Genomic DNA, 15,727 nt, shown 5'->3' with positions numbered 1-15,727 from the left:
TGTCATTAGGGTTTTGTTTCTAGCGTCATGGGACGATGAGTCGGATTGACTCGGGTCTTTCCTTGGGTATTTGGAGATTTATTTTCATGAGCCTCAATGCTGAGGTCCTCACGACTCTTCTTCTTAAAGTGATGGTTAGGGATTTGATAGGTGCATTGACCTAGGATTCTTCTTGTCTTGCCTTAGATAGCTCTTACGAGCTAAGGTTGGGGTGTGTGTGTGTGATACCCCTCGGATCCGAGACACGGGTTGATCAGGCCTAGTCCCAAACCCGAGGGAATATCAAACAATTAATATTTTAAAATGAACACAGATGACAAAATGAAATAAGAATAAATATTAAAAAATGAAAAGAATATTAATTAAAATCCTCAACTGGATAAAACTTAATAAAATCCAACTTCCAAAACCTCCATGATTGCAACTCAGGGAATCCATCTAGTGGACCCCTAAATAAAATCCCCACTGTACTGAAATAACTGAAAGTAAATAAACTGAACATTGAGAGAATTCCTACGTAATCTGACGAATGGAAAACTGTCCTCGACCAGCACGATTAAGCTCTAAGGCTAAAATCGTCCTGTACCTGAAAAGAATAAAAGAGTGGGTCAGGCCCACGAACAAGTTCTAATCTAACTATAGTCCATACAGTGACCCGATACGCAGATACAACCCAGATACCTCACAATATCTATGTAGTCCATACATATATATATATATATATATATATATATATATATATATATCCACACTAAGGGACATTCATTGGACTATAAGAGGGGTCTCAACCTGAATAGAAGGCAACATGTGAAAACTCACCTAAATGTGAGCATGAGTACCTAGACCTAACAAGGTACACCTACCTACTATATCCAGCTACGCATCCACTACATATACGCACCATAACCAACGAGCCTGAAACTCAAGCTCATCTCGTGGTACAATAACCATATATCTAAAGTCCGTCCAAATCCAGAGTATGTCATTCAATTATTCATTGAGGTGACATACAAAACACAGTCTAGTTAGTCATTCAACTTATTCAGCTGATATGACTTAACTATAACCAACTAATCTAGGAAGTCACTCAACTTAGTCAGTTGATCTGACTTAAACACAATTTAGGATTCAATAGTTTATAATCCATTCCGTTAATCCGTTAAGTTAGGTTTTAGCGTCTTAAAGCTAAACCGTCCCTAGTATGCCACCATCCCATACCAGTGCATACAATCCTCCATATCCATGTAAATTACAATATATAAATCATAATTTAGTAATTCAAAGTCCAAATCATTATCCAAGAAGTTGCAGAACACGTTTCATTATTCTAGCAATTGCAATCCAATAGTAATCCAAGTAATTATAGAAAAGGTTTTATATTTTGACAATTAGCATCCCAAAGCATGTATAGATCAAACAAAAACATAGATGACCCTATCATGCAGTTAAAATAAGTTTTATAAACGTCTTAAATCCCATTAAATTGCTAAAATTTAGTTAAGCAATTAATCCGTCTTTTATCCGTTAACAGTACAAGTTTATTAATTTAATATTGTTTGTCCCACTGACTTAGAGGCCAACTTCGACCAATCTAAGGTCTTATTAACACCCAAAATAAACCATTTAATCCCTCTGTGAAATCCTAAAATTTTTAGAACAGTTCCCCATGCTCCAACAGTAACCACAACTCGTAAAAAAAAAAATATCAGAATGTTACTATTGAAGAGAGCCTGCTCCAAGACTTTGGGAGCAGACTCTAATCAGCCTTGAGCCAGCTCCAAGGACATTGGACCCAGCTCTACATGTGTGGGAGCCGGCTCCCACTTCTATGGAGTCGGCTCTCATCTCCTTTGAGAGCCGTCTTCAACCGCTGCAACTTCTGCGACCTTCTGCTTCGTCTCCGGTCGCTCCCAACCTGTCTATTTGGTTTTAAAATGTTCCTAAGGGTTCTAACTATGTCTAGTATAATCCCCATGATGTGTTTATAGCATTTGAAGTTAAATACAAAAACTACCAGTTCTATAGACTAAGCATGCTTTAAGAATACAACTGAAAACAGACATGCACGAACTGTAATTTAACAGAATACAACACATATATATCATCAATATGGCATGTAATATACATGTAAAACTCAGTTAATCATTAATTAATCCCTAGAGACTATCTAGGTGCACAGAACACAAGCCAGAGGGAAGGAGGAAGAAAAGAACTTACCTGTGATTTTAGTTTTGAAATCTCGGCGTCGTGTCCACTGTTCCGACAACACTGAACTATCGTTGATCCTCCTCTTACTTCTGTTCTTCCCTTCTCCTAGGTCCGACCTTGAAACCTCAGTCGAATCCCACACCGAACGTACTCTATTCTCTCAAAACCTCACTCTGTATCTCTCTGTTTTTACAGAACTCAGTTTACGTCTATGAGCTAAGTGTTATGATCGTAAACCCTAGACTTAAAGTATAATGGTGTATTTATAAGCTTAACCCAAAAACCCTAATCTTTGTAATATTAGAGATAGAGCCCTAACTCGGCCCATGAACAACCCTCGTTATAAACTTTGTCGGCTTCTAGGGACTTCTAACAGAAACCCTAAAGAATTTATTAACATAATATAAATACTCATTTAACCTAATTACATAATTAAACCTTTATACGAATTAATTAAGGACACATAAATAATAAAACAATTCAGATAATTTAATTAAACGAAGTAATACAAGTAAAACAAATAATGCAATTAAATCAAATATTAAATCAAATAATCCAAACAAGTTAATTAATTAAGCAACAAAACAATTAAATACTTAAAAATGCAAACAAAATAATTAATTAAAATACCAGGACTATCCTTATAAAATTAGGGGTATTACAGTGTGTTTCCATGTAATTAATTGCCTTCGTGCAATTAATTACTCTCCCTCGTCATAAGAGACTTGGGGTTGCGTTTAAGGTTCTGATAGGATCATGTGGAGTTCTCATCAAACTCATTGGCATCTTGAGTTGAGTTCTCTTGTTGGTGTCTGTTAATGGTTAGTGTTGAAATTATCCATTACATTGTTGTTTGTTTTGTGTGGCGTTAGGATTCCACCTTGTGTTTAAACCAGTTTTGGGAAAGATTTGTAGACTCTATGTTTCAAGGACCTTAGTGTTCATTCTAAGAAATGATTCACTTCATTGCGGTGAGGGATTGGACTCATCTGGGTTTTTGGGATTCACTTTCGGTGAGTTTGTCCTTTTGAGAGGCATTTCATCCTTTCTTGCTTGTGATTTTCCGGGATTGTTATTTGCATAATGATTCCTACATGTTTATATGCCTTGTTGTTTTGAGCATGCCTTAGAAATGTGTTGGGAGATGTGACTATTTGGTAGTTATGTAATGATATAGATGATGTGTTTTCATTTACTATATCTGCTTGTAATGCTAGCGTCATAGGTGATGTGTAGCGTGTCTCTGATGCTTAACCCCTATGTGATAGGTAGCATATTTGATTGCCCTTGTACACTATGTGTTTAGTTGTATGGTGCGTGGACTTTTATTTATATTTAGTATACTTGTACCTAGTATGCTTGCACGTTGTTTATTTCATTCCGTTTTGGTTTAGTATACTTGAGCATGTATACTTATCTAGCATGGATTTAGTACTACTTAGTATACTTGCGAATGTATACTTATACATATACATATATTGTATTTCCATTTTGATATTTCTTAGTATACTTGCATATGTATATATATGTTTCATAACTAATTACTTTATTAGTTTATTCATTTTTATCATTCCACACTGTACTTGGGGTTGTATGACCTTGGTTGTTGGGATTGTGTGTGTGAGTTTGATTCAATGTCTAGATTCCTAGGCGTAGCCTTGTAGTAGGTCAGCGTTAGGATGACGTGGAGGATTTTGGGTGCATTGTCTGGTTGGAAGTCGTTGTGGCTAGGGCGATGATGATATTGTTTGATTTTGTAAAGTCCGATCCATTGGCTTAAGGGGACTTATTAGGCTTTGGATTTGTGCCTGATGTGATTGACAACTGTGTTTTGAGATTTGGGGTTGTCAGTTTTTCCACTATTGAGGATTTAAGGCCTTAAGCGTAGCGGTGCCTATGACATTGTTGTCAGAGTTTTGGGATTGGCCAGAATAGTCCAGCAGGACATCTTTGGACCATATCACAACTCTCACAAATTGCTTGGCTTCCGTGGTGCTTTTGATAATGATTGTTTGACATTGATGTCATTTGTATCAATAGGTTTCACGGGTAAGCTCGTTGGGGGCAGGTGACAAATTAGGGCTTTATACTGTCATGCTACCGTATAGGTTATGTGTGGGCGAGTGCTAGTTGTCATCGATTCTACCTTGTATTACCTAGCTAGTAATATGAATGTGGGCGGGTATTTAATGTTGTCGATGCTACCGCACCTTAAGTACGTTATGGGCGGGTTCTAGTCACTGTTCATACCACTATGTTGCTTTTGGTTATGTTCCTTGTTTCGATGTGTAGTTGCCTTGATTTCTTTTGGGTGGTTGACATTGGGTTAGTATGTCAATTCATCGAAGAGGTGTCCCACGGTTCGTGGTTTCGTGTCTTTTCGATGATCTTGAGACCTTTGTAGTTGTCCTTGGGTACTTTATGATTTATTCCTCGGTGTAACCTTGTGTACGGTCCTTGTTCGGTTCTGCTGGGAATGTTCCTGATTTCGAGGACGAAATCTCTTTAAGGAGGGTAGGTTATAATGACCCGGTCATTTCCTTCCTTTCTTTTTCCTCAGAATTCTACGGATGAATTTTTTTTCGTTGAAATTTCTTTTCTGAGTTTGGTTTTTTGTCACTTAGTGTCATCTCGAGTGTTCGAAAATGGTTTCTGAGAGTCTTTCCTTTGGATTGACAACTTCCTTTAAGGACCGAGTCATTTACACATTTTTCGTTTTTCGACACTATTCACTTTTCGTTCTTTTCCCTATTTTGCCTTTTCCCCGTTTGTCACTTTGTTGGCATAACCTCACTTTCTATGTTCGGAGTTAGTTTTTGACTTCAGGTATCTTCATTCTAAGTGGTTTCCACGAAATACGTATCTTAACTTTTGTAGGAAAGTACTCTGGTTGATCCCGGAGTCCATAGGGGCATGGATGCATAGTTTTTCAGAATCTTTTTCTTTTCTTGGGGTGTTTTTCACAAATATCTTTTGAAGGTATTTTATTTCAGGGGTTTTTAAGAAAATATTTTTGGAAGATATTTTCATTCCGGGTCAATAGTGCAGTTTTCACTTTTTAGAGGGGTCATTATGCAATTAATGAAAGTTATTGCAAAAATGCCTCGTTTTGAGCCTGGATTCTCGTGCAGGACTCATTTTCAGTTTTTATCGAGTCGCATACTCTTAGAACTTGTTCAGGGCATATCTTCCTACACAGGACTCAGTTTTTGACACCATTTCTTTCGTTATTCATATTTTCTCATCTTGGTTCTTTTTCATTCATGGAGTTTTGCCATTTGAGCGCGTTTGCTCAAATTCCACTTTTCTGGATGGCCTTTTCGGGGCACTTTTAGGGTTTTCCTATAAATAGAATGTCTTAAAGTGAAAAGTCACTTTTTCCATCATCTTCGTCCCTCTTTGGCCGGCAGCCATGGGACCTCCTTGGGCTGCCACCTTTTCTTCTTCTCCTCCACTTGATTTCCTTGGTAGAAAGTCTTTGGCCTTAACATTTATCGTAGGCCTTGTCATGCTCTACCTTTCCCCCTTATTAGAGCCCGTTTTTGGCCAAATTTTGAGTTTGGGTTTGAAGTCAAGTTGTGATTTTGATGGAGCTTCCTTGGGATTCTTGTTCATTGTGTTATCCCTGACAAAACCCCGAAGTATCGTCGAATTCGAAGCACTTTTCTTTCGGTGGGGATTTGAGATTTTCATCTCAAATTGAGGTAGGAGATGTCTTAGGTTTATATTTATGTTGTATTGATTGTTATATAAGCATATACAATTTGTAAACATGTCTTTGTTCAAGTTTTAAAATTTAATTTAATTAATTTCTATATTTAAGATTTAATTCATATGGTTGTGTATAACTTGGAATTAAATTGTGGCATGCTAGTAAATTAGGCCTTGATATGTTTATCAACATATATTAAATTGGGAGCATTTGAATAAAAATTGCAAATTTAATTTAATATTGATCATTTGTGAAAGATTAATTTACATAGTTGAAATAAGCATTAAATCAACTTGTAATGTGATATTAAAGTAGACCTTGGTAAGTTCTTTAACATATGTTAATTTGAGGATATTTAGAGTTGTTTAAAAATCTAGAAAAAATTAATTAATTAGCTTAATTAATTTTATTGTAAGTGTTGTAGTCACTTAAATTGATTGGTAGAATATACGTGATATCATTGTCTTGAATAACTTGTTTAAATATATCTTGTGTAGGTATATACCTTGCTAGAATATCACAATTGTTTACCTTGAAAGCTTGTTGCTAAATTGAAGCTTATTTAGTACTTGTGGGTTAGGAAGGTAATGTGGTTCAATTGCTGTAAAATATTCTTACTTTGTGTATAAATTACATATTGAGGACATAATATGTCATATGTTATATAGACTTGAATTCTAGGACATGGTTTGTATAGATTCAACCTTACTTGTGCATGGAATGTGGTAAGGTGCATTTGATTTTGTATAAGTTTTGAACTTATTGATTTTGGAAAGCTTGTCAGGACATAATTTATGTGATGGCTAGGGTTTGGCTCTAGTATGTGGACAAGTGTCCTCTAAGTCATAAGTGCACACTATGTGATCCCTTATGGGTCGTAATTACCAGAAAATACTTGTTTGCTCTAGCAACTGCATGTCCTAGTCTTTCCACTATTTGATTTCACATTTAATTTCAAGTTGTTAATCATGGATTACTTGTAGCTTGAGAATTGATGCTTCTTTTGGGTATTTGAATCCTATCTAGCATACTTGAACTTGTATACTTGCTCCATGAGTTTAAATTTCATTTAGCATACTTGTGCTATGTATACTTGTCTTATGTGTATTTCGTTTAGCTTAGTATACTAGTGCTTGTATACTTGATCTATGGGTACTCTACCTATATCGGATACTTATGTATGTATGTTAGTTATTGCTTATCTTATTTAACATGATTTACGGTACTTGAACATGTATGCTTGTGTGTCGTACATCATGTTTTAATACGGTTTAGTGTACTTGAGCATGTATAATTGTATGTTGTAGTTCATTTCAATTGCATGAGTAGCTTAGGATGATCCCTGAGTCTCATTTTGACATAGACGTTAGGTGGCATGAGCCATTTTAGTATGTTTCACCATAAGGTGATCTTATTGTAAAATGCTAGGTCGATGCATGCTCATTCCCTACGAGTAAACTTATTTAATCACCCCGAAGTTACCGAGTTATTTTCAGGTACGGATACCTTGGTTCGAGGTGCACATTATTCCTTAGATGACTTGTTGCTTTTAGGTTTACATTTCATGCAAATGTTAGCATGAAATGTCATTTTGTAGTTTTACATATCAAAACTTGTATTCTTGATTCCAAATATGTAATGTGTGCCTAAGTACACTTTTTGAATGCTTATTTTGTATATATGACATAAGGCCAAAGGCCATTAATTCTAAAGTTTATAAATATGTTTTTAAAACTTGAGAATTTAGTACTTGGTACTATTCATCGACTTTTTTTTGAAAAATGTGTCGATCAATCTGAAACTTTCAGGGGTCTTATGGGTGTATTTTAAGATTGCATTTTCAATTTAGGCAATTTAAAAACCTCCCGAATCCCCATTTCTTTCATTTGGCAGCAGCTCGGAAAGATTTTAAATTCCTTAACCTAATTTTCTTGGGGGTATTTTGGGTTATTTTATAATATATTTTCTTTGTTTCCGTCGACGTTGTCGGGTAGAAAACTTGATTTTGGGGGGGGGGGGGGGGGGGTTTCTTCTTCATGTTTTTCGATAAAAATTCGTTTAATGGCCTATTTTTGCTCTCAGTTGCAGACAAATCCCGTAGCAGCTTTTTGACTCTTTTGACCTCTTCTGATCTAGGGCATTTTGGGTATTTCACAGTGAGTTTTTCTCGTTTTCCTTCACGTCGTCGGGTAGAAAACTCGATTTTAGGGGGGGTTTCTTCTTTGTATTTTTCCAGAAAAAATCGTTTCGGACCTCGTTTCGGCTCTCAGTTCTAGCTGGAACTTTTCTTCCCCTAGCATGTTATGGTGCTTGTCAGGGTGCTCGTGGGTGCTCATGGGGTGCTCGTCTTGATGTCGTGACATCGACTTTTGTATTCGCTCGTTCTTATTCGTCCGGATTCCAAATCGAGTGAACTTTTTTTTGAACATGACTAATTTTTTAATGTCTTTCCAACGGTGTACTCGGTTACACCCGAATCTTTTTGGATAATTATCAGTTTACCCTTTTAGCCTTAAGTGCTCATTTTTCTTCCTCATGTTGTTTCTCCTTCGTCTAGACTCTGAATCATGTGATTCTTGAGTCTATCTTGATTAGTTTTTTGGTGCCTTTCTAGCGGTGTGCTCGGTGGCACCCGAATTCATAGTTTTAGAAATGACTATATTGCCCTTGGGTCTATTTTTGTCCAGTTTTTCTTACTTTCCGCTTCCGCTACTTTCCTTTGAGTTCCGTGAGAAGTCACGGATGTGTTTCGGGAATGATATACATTCTAGGGACATTATTTACATGTGAAATGATTATTTTGCCCCTAGGGGCTTATTTGTCTTATTTTCAATCTTTTGCTCCCGCGTCAGTTCTCATTGAGTTCCATGACCTAATGGAAGGTCACATTAACTTCTTAGAGTCTTGTTTTTAGTTTTGGCTTCCGCATTTAGATCCGTTATCGGGTCAATTCGGTTTATCACAAGACGCGTTGGCTTGAAAAACTAGGGCCGTCACATAAGCCAACATTCTTCCTTCCACCTAGGTTTCTACCATTTTTAGAGGACAAAGATCTATGCATTGAATTCTCACTCATGCTTTCATACAATTTCCAAACATCATTTTCATGTTTGTTGAGATAAGAACCACCCATAGATGCATCAACCATACCCTTGTGATTATCCGGTAAACTTTTAAAGAAATATTGAACTGGTTGCCACTTAGGTATGTTATGATGTGGGCACTTCTTAAGCAAGTCATTAAACCTTTCCTATGCCTCAAGAAACATTTCCCCATCCCCTTGAGAAAATTCATGAATGAAAGTTCTCAAAGCATTGGTCTTTGATACCGGGTAGTACTTTTTCAAGAACTCTTGTTGCATTTCTGCCCAAGAAGTTATCGAAAAAGGCCTAAGATTATTGAACCAATATTTTGCCTTATTCTTAAGGGTAAAAGGAAAAAATTTAAGTCTTAAAACTTCTTCTGGCATGTCCGTGTATTTCACGGTGGAACACACTTCAAGAAACTCATCCAAATGCTTGTAAGGTTCTTCACTTGGAAGTCCATGATAGTTGGGAAGCATTTGAATAGTTTGTGGTTTAATCTCATAATGATGTGTTTTAAATGGGGGCAATTGAATGCATGTAGGTGCATTATATTCATTAGGCACATAATGGTCTCTTAAAGTAATGGGAGGATTTACAACCGGTGGTGCTACATAAGCACCTTGATGAACTTGAAACATGAGAGGTTGTGGAGCAAAAATTGGCCGAGGCATTCCCAATGGAATTTGGCCTTATTGTTGTGGTGGGATGAATGGTCTTGGCATGCCTAATGGTACTTGAATATTTTCATGATGCACATTAGGGTAGAGGATGCCTTGTTGGTCTATGTGACCAAGGTCCTCCACATGGTCGTCATGGTGCTCCTCCATTGATGAAATGGAGTGATGCGAACTACCTCTTCCCTTAGGATTACGAATAACCAATTCAAGATGCAAATTAGGAGGGACAAGAATAGGATTTAATGACCTACGACCATACATGCACTAGCAAAACAAATAACAAGTAAATAGCAATCCCTTCGCCCCCATAACAAATCAATTAACAAACATTCTCCACATACATTGGTCCCATACTCCCATGTTTGAACAATATGCAACGAAAAAGTAAATTACCTCCACTCGGACTCACGATTTATCTAAGAATTTAAAAACTTGCCACCACGCAGGCCGACAATTTAACTAAAGATTGAGTTAGAAAGATCTCACAAAGGGTCCTTAAGCAACTTCAATTTAACTTTGGATTTCCAAGCCTTACTATGCTTTGCAAATTTTTTAGATTTTAGCACCCCTTTTTTTTTTTTTTTTTGCTTAGCTTAGCTCTTTGCTTTTCAAATCTCCTTTACTTGACTTACTCACTCAATTCACCTAGCCAAATAAGAACAAACACAATAAGTAACAAAAATAAAGCAAAGTAAAGACATGATCAAAAGAGTACTAATTCCTAATTGTTGCCAAAACGCGGCGTTGCCAATTCAATCCCCGACAACAGCGCCAAAAACTTGGTGTTGTCGCGTGACCAAAGTCTAAAAATGTGCTAAGAATGTGAATATGCAATATGGCCAAGTTTTAAATTTATAAATGCCATTACTACCTCTAACTAAAAATATAGTTAGGGTGAGTAGGGATCGTCCCAAGGGATTATGGGCATGTTTGCAATGGAAACAATATATAGAGTTAGTAGGTCGAGTGATGAAAAGATGGTTTGTTTGGTTGATTAAACTACAATGTAATTGAAATTAAAGCAAGTAAAAGGTAACAATTTAGAAAGTATGGAAAAAGATATAGAGGAGAGGACTTGGGGTACTAGAGCTCACTAGTAAGCTTGACTTTACTAGACACTAACAATTGAAACCACAATTTATGCACACACAACTATCTAGAAACATACACCCTTTGCATTCATAAGTATGGAACACAAAGGAATAAGAATAGATTGTCCACCTATCTATGAATCTAAAGCAACTACACTACATCTACACTAAAGACATGGAAATTAAACTAAGTAAGCTAAAGGTGTGACACAATCCATTAAGAAACAAGTGTAAACCATCAAATAAATTACAAGAGTGTTCAATTAAGCACTATGTTTTGATCATCACTAGATTAACTTCATCCATACACAGACATGCATAAATTCCATTAAATCTAGAGAAAAGCACATGAATCATCCATTGTAGCATATATAGACATATGATTAGAAATAGATAATCAATTGAAAGCATTAATCCATACACATCAAGTAGAAACCACAAGATATATATAAAAATTCAAGATCAAAACATTTATTACAAGTAAATCCCCAAAAATATACAAAGCACTAAGTCTAGGAAGCAAACTTAGGGGCTACTCTAGCCCCAAGTAGATGTCTAGCCACTCATTGAAGTACTCATCCAACCCTCAAGGGCTATCTCCATGGTAGAAATGACCTCCTTTTTGATGGAAACCCTAGAAGAATGGAAGAACTCCCAAAATGTGTAAAGCTCTCTCTAATCTCTAGCCTCCTCTCCAAGATATGTGATATGAGATGTGTAAGTATGATGAATCTTCCATTCCCTTCTTAACATGGCTCCAAATCCTTATATAGGAGGCTCAAGTGTCACATCCAATGGTCTGAACTCGTGCACTAAGGCCCTTGCAATGATTACACCATGAGCCAACTTTTAATGAGCTAGAATTTGTTTTATTTCGGACTTGAGGAGGTTCGATCGATTGAACTTTGGTGAGATCGATCGAACTTAGGTGAGATCCACCGAATGCTGCAGAGATCGATCATCCTTGGTGGCACCTTTTTGAATAAAGATAAATCTCTGAGATATTTTGGGAAAAAGACAAAAGTGGTAGGTGGGGTTGTAGGTGAGGATAAGATCAAACAATTTTGATCGATCTAAGGAAAGTTGGATCGATCGAAGGTGGTGGAATCTTTTGGATAAGGACAAAGGCTTGATCCATCTTTAAATGTCTAAATCGATCACCTCCAGATCGATCGAAGAGTTATTGAGATCGATCGAACTTGCTGTTTTTCCACACTTTGTTTCCATTTTGCCCCTTTCTTCCATTCAGCTTGAGATTTCTTCTTTTAAGCTCTTATTTGGCTAAATTAACTTATTTTTGGGATAAGTGCCTGAAAAGGGCAATAACACGAAATTAGTCTAAGACGGAAAAATAAGATAGATAAAGGTCCTAGAATTCCTAAGCTTAAGAGGTTTAAATGTGCACTTTTCAGCGCTCATCAAGGAGCGTATATGCAGTGGGATGCATAACTGGCTATAATGGTAGAGGTGTACCCTGTCAGGTATAGGTACTTATGCCCACTTCAGGTGCGTTTTGCACGTTGCCTACTTGTCAGGTTGAGACTGCCTTGTAGTCCAGTGAGAGTCCCTTAGTGTGGATTTATATATTTATGGACTATTTAGTTATTGCTGAGTTATCTATGATGTATCTACGTATCGGGTCTCTGCTTAGACTGTAGTAGAGTATAACTTGTTTGTGGGCCTGACCCACCATCATTTTTTAGGTATTCATCAGGAGTAGAGATTGTTCGTGCTGAACAGGGATTGTCTACTTCATTCTTTCGGATTGTCTACATATGGGTTCCCTTGGTGATTTCTGTATCTAGTTATAGATTGTTGATTATTCTGTTGGGATTTTCTAGGGGTCCACAAAGTATGGATTCCCGAGTTGTATCATAAATTGGAGGATTACTTGTATCAGAGGAATTTATTAATAGAAGTTTATTCTAAAGAATTATTAGATTATCATTTTAGTTTCTTTTTAGCATTTTGTTTATTCTTTTTTATCATATTTGTATTCTGTGTTCGACTATTGCCGAATTTTTTTTTATATCCTCGGGTATTCAGGCGTGGGCCTGGCCAACCTGCATCCAGAAATCCAGGGGTATCACATCAACTATGCACAATGTAAATGAAGGAATAAGAGTCACCTACCGTGAAGTCCCAAGCACAAGACAAGAAAAATAGGGAAAGCTTTTATCTCTTAAGAGTGCCCATAAAACATACGAAAAATGAAACATTCTCCCTACCTTAAGGAAGTGGATAAACCATGACAACACAAAATGTGACAACTCCCTCACAAGGAATCTCACAATGCAACCAACTACAAAACCCCGTATGCACACTATGTGTAAACAAAATAAACACGACACCTAACCAGCGCTCTCCCGAAATGAACCTAAAAGGAACCCCACATAGATACCATATATCACGCGAAATGGAATGATTATTATACTAGCATGGCAACTTAATGCATATGACTAGGGAATACAAATGTCATAAAAATAAATCTACCTAGTCACATAGGAAAGATCAATAATTAGAACACATATGCCTCCACAGAATCATAAAATCATGCTATCAAAGCGCGATAACAACATGGTATCTCAAGCATATAAACAAGGAATTCTAGTGCCATATGAACCTACCTTCTCATATATCATGCATCATGGTATCATTAATATAAATACTAACATGGTACTAAAGAAAACTGCAGAAAAGAATACAATCAATGCACCCAAGGACATCGTGTCCTAAAGTGTCTAAGTGAAAATAAGTCAATCCTAATCACGATTTGAACTCCAAAAACCACCAAGTCATCATTATACCTCAACCCAAAAGTGAGTCCTCACCACAATGGTAAGACCCAACAATTAATCTCTAAACCTTAAGGTGACACTAGTAATACAACGCTCTTACTACCCGACACATCAATCAACTGACTCAATCACAGAAGTGTTATCGCGCTAACAAAACTCAAAAGAATGGCAACCTAAGGCCATACCACCGAACAATCAAATTAATCTCCAGAACCAACCTCAAAAATGACCATTGATCATTGCGTCAACATAGGATTCCTCACCGGAGCCTAACGAAAGGTATCTCTCCACCTATCCCAAAAATAATGTTAGGTCAATAACAACCTACACTACCACAAAACCGCACCAACAATCACAACTAAATCTCAAGGAAAGTGCTTAAGTAACAACCAAATCCATCCATTATCACACTATATGCCTAACTCACCATGCATCTCAACCTCGACTCATGCAACCTACAACTAATCCCAAACATGAAACAATAATCATGCATACGCATGTCCAAATCTAACATACATCACATGTGACGCTCATTACTTTAAATCAAATCATGCTAGACAAATAGCATACACAAATAGAAAATAACATACACACATAGCACAGAAGAATATTAACTAACATACTTTTTTTATAAAATACATCTAACAATGCATGAAAACCAAAAATGAGAACCTTGCATACCTCTCTCACATCCCACTAATTCGTCTAAGCCAATGACAAAATGAACACCAAGAAAATTGATTAATAAAGATGCAACTCATTAATCAATTTTAAGTACTCATAACCCATGTAACTCACCAAATGAATGCACAGATAATCCCTACATGGTAAAGAACATGAGCACTTAAATCATATTAAGTCATATAATGAAAGCATTAAACACTTAAGCACATAAGCATATAAAATGCCAAGTCTGGATACAACATGGAATGAACCCAACCAGTCATCCATGGTTTTCAAACCCAGATGCTCTGATACCACTTATGATGACCCTAAACATTATAAACTGGTACGTCAGCTGAGGAACCCAAACCCGACCCGATAACGAGTCTAAAAGCGGAAATGAAAACAAAATGAGAGGTCACTAGGGCAAACGCCACCTCTAGGACGATGAAAGAAACCTAAATAGAGTCTACTGGCTCAACTCTAATACAGAAGCGATGAATAAATAGGGAAGGGAAGATAATGCATAATGCATTCCTAGGTGCCTGAGGACAAAAGACGTTGGCCAAAGAAAGAAATGAGGGAAGATAGCAGCAAATATGGAAGTACAAGGAACCGATCGACCTAAACCTGGGAGCAAGCCAAAAAAAATTAGAAAACTCACTGGAAAATGCCTTATTGCACCTTAAAGCCCAAACCATGCATCTTATAGCCTCAAAACCAAAATCTAAGCATGCCCAATTATGGAACATAGTATGGAAATATAGATACAACAAGTATGAGCAAGTGTAGCATACAAAAGTGTGCATTTGACCTAGAAGGCATATATTGAATACAAAATGGCCTTAAAGCCTTAAGTTACATTTCTTCCATAAATCAAGTGTAATTATACATTATAAATGAAGCTACCTCATCTCAAATATGTACATAAACTTAAACACAAGATCTAGAAGAATTACAAAATGGAATAGAGATAAATATATGAATCCACCCCAAAATACATCATGAAGGAGACTACTATAAACAAAAATGATTCCCAATTCAAAACACAATATCTCAACTAACCACAAAATGAAATGACAATGAAAATATAAATACATCAATACAACTCGTAATATCCCAAATAAATAGCCAAATACATCAACCAAATGAAGTACATCAAGTGCAATAAATAAAGGAATCATCATCTTCAAGAACTTTGCTTGAACCTGAAAAGGGGAGCCAACGAAGGGGTGAGCTACAATGCTCAGTAGGTCATTGCTAGGTATATACATGTACTACATTTCCTTGGCATCATAAGTAAAGTCCGTGTCAACAATACAAGAGACATACTCCCTAGAGTCTAATTTCTAGGAAAATATTAAAATCAACATCCTAAGTTACCATTAGCAAATAGGCAAGAAATATACACAATGAAACCTTCAATAAAAGCATGCAAGATCCATTTCATTTCAAGTAGTAAAACATAGCAAATAAAATATGTAAAGGAACC

The 15,727-nt window shown here is 36.6% G+C and overlaps 1 non-coding gene across 1 annotated transcript; it reads left to right on the top strand.

The window, feature by feature from the left end:
- The first annotated feature begins 9,126 nt into the window (after window positions 1-9,126).
- LOC132310878 (small nucleolar RNA R71) lies at window positions 9,127-9,233 on the top strand. Its single transcript, XR_009482732.1, has one exon. It is a non-coding gene; the product is annotated as a small nucleolar RNA R71 (small nucleolar RNA).
- The last annotated feature ends 6,494 nt before the right edge of the window (window positions 9,234-15,727 follow it).

Source organism: Cornus florida, unplaced genomic scaffold (assembly GCF_030987335.1).
Source record: "Cornus florida cultivar Cherokee Brave unplaced genomic scaffold, ASM3098733v1 CherokeeBrave_3.0.0_Hap2_Chr05, whole genome shotgun sequence".
NCBI classification, from domain to species: Eukaryota; Viridiplantae; Streptophyta; class Magnoliopsida; order Cornales; family Cornaceae; genus Cornus; species Cornus florida.
This window is presented reverse-complemented; position numbering and strand designations above follow the sequence as displayed.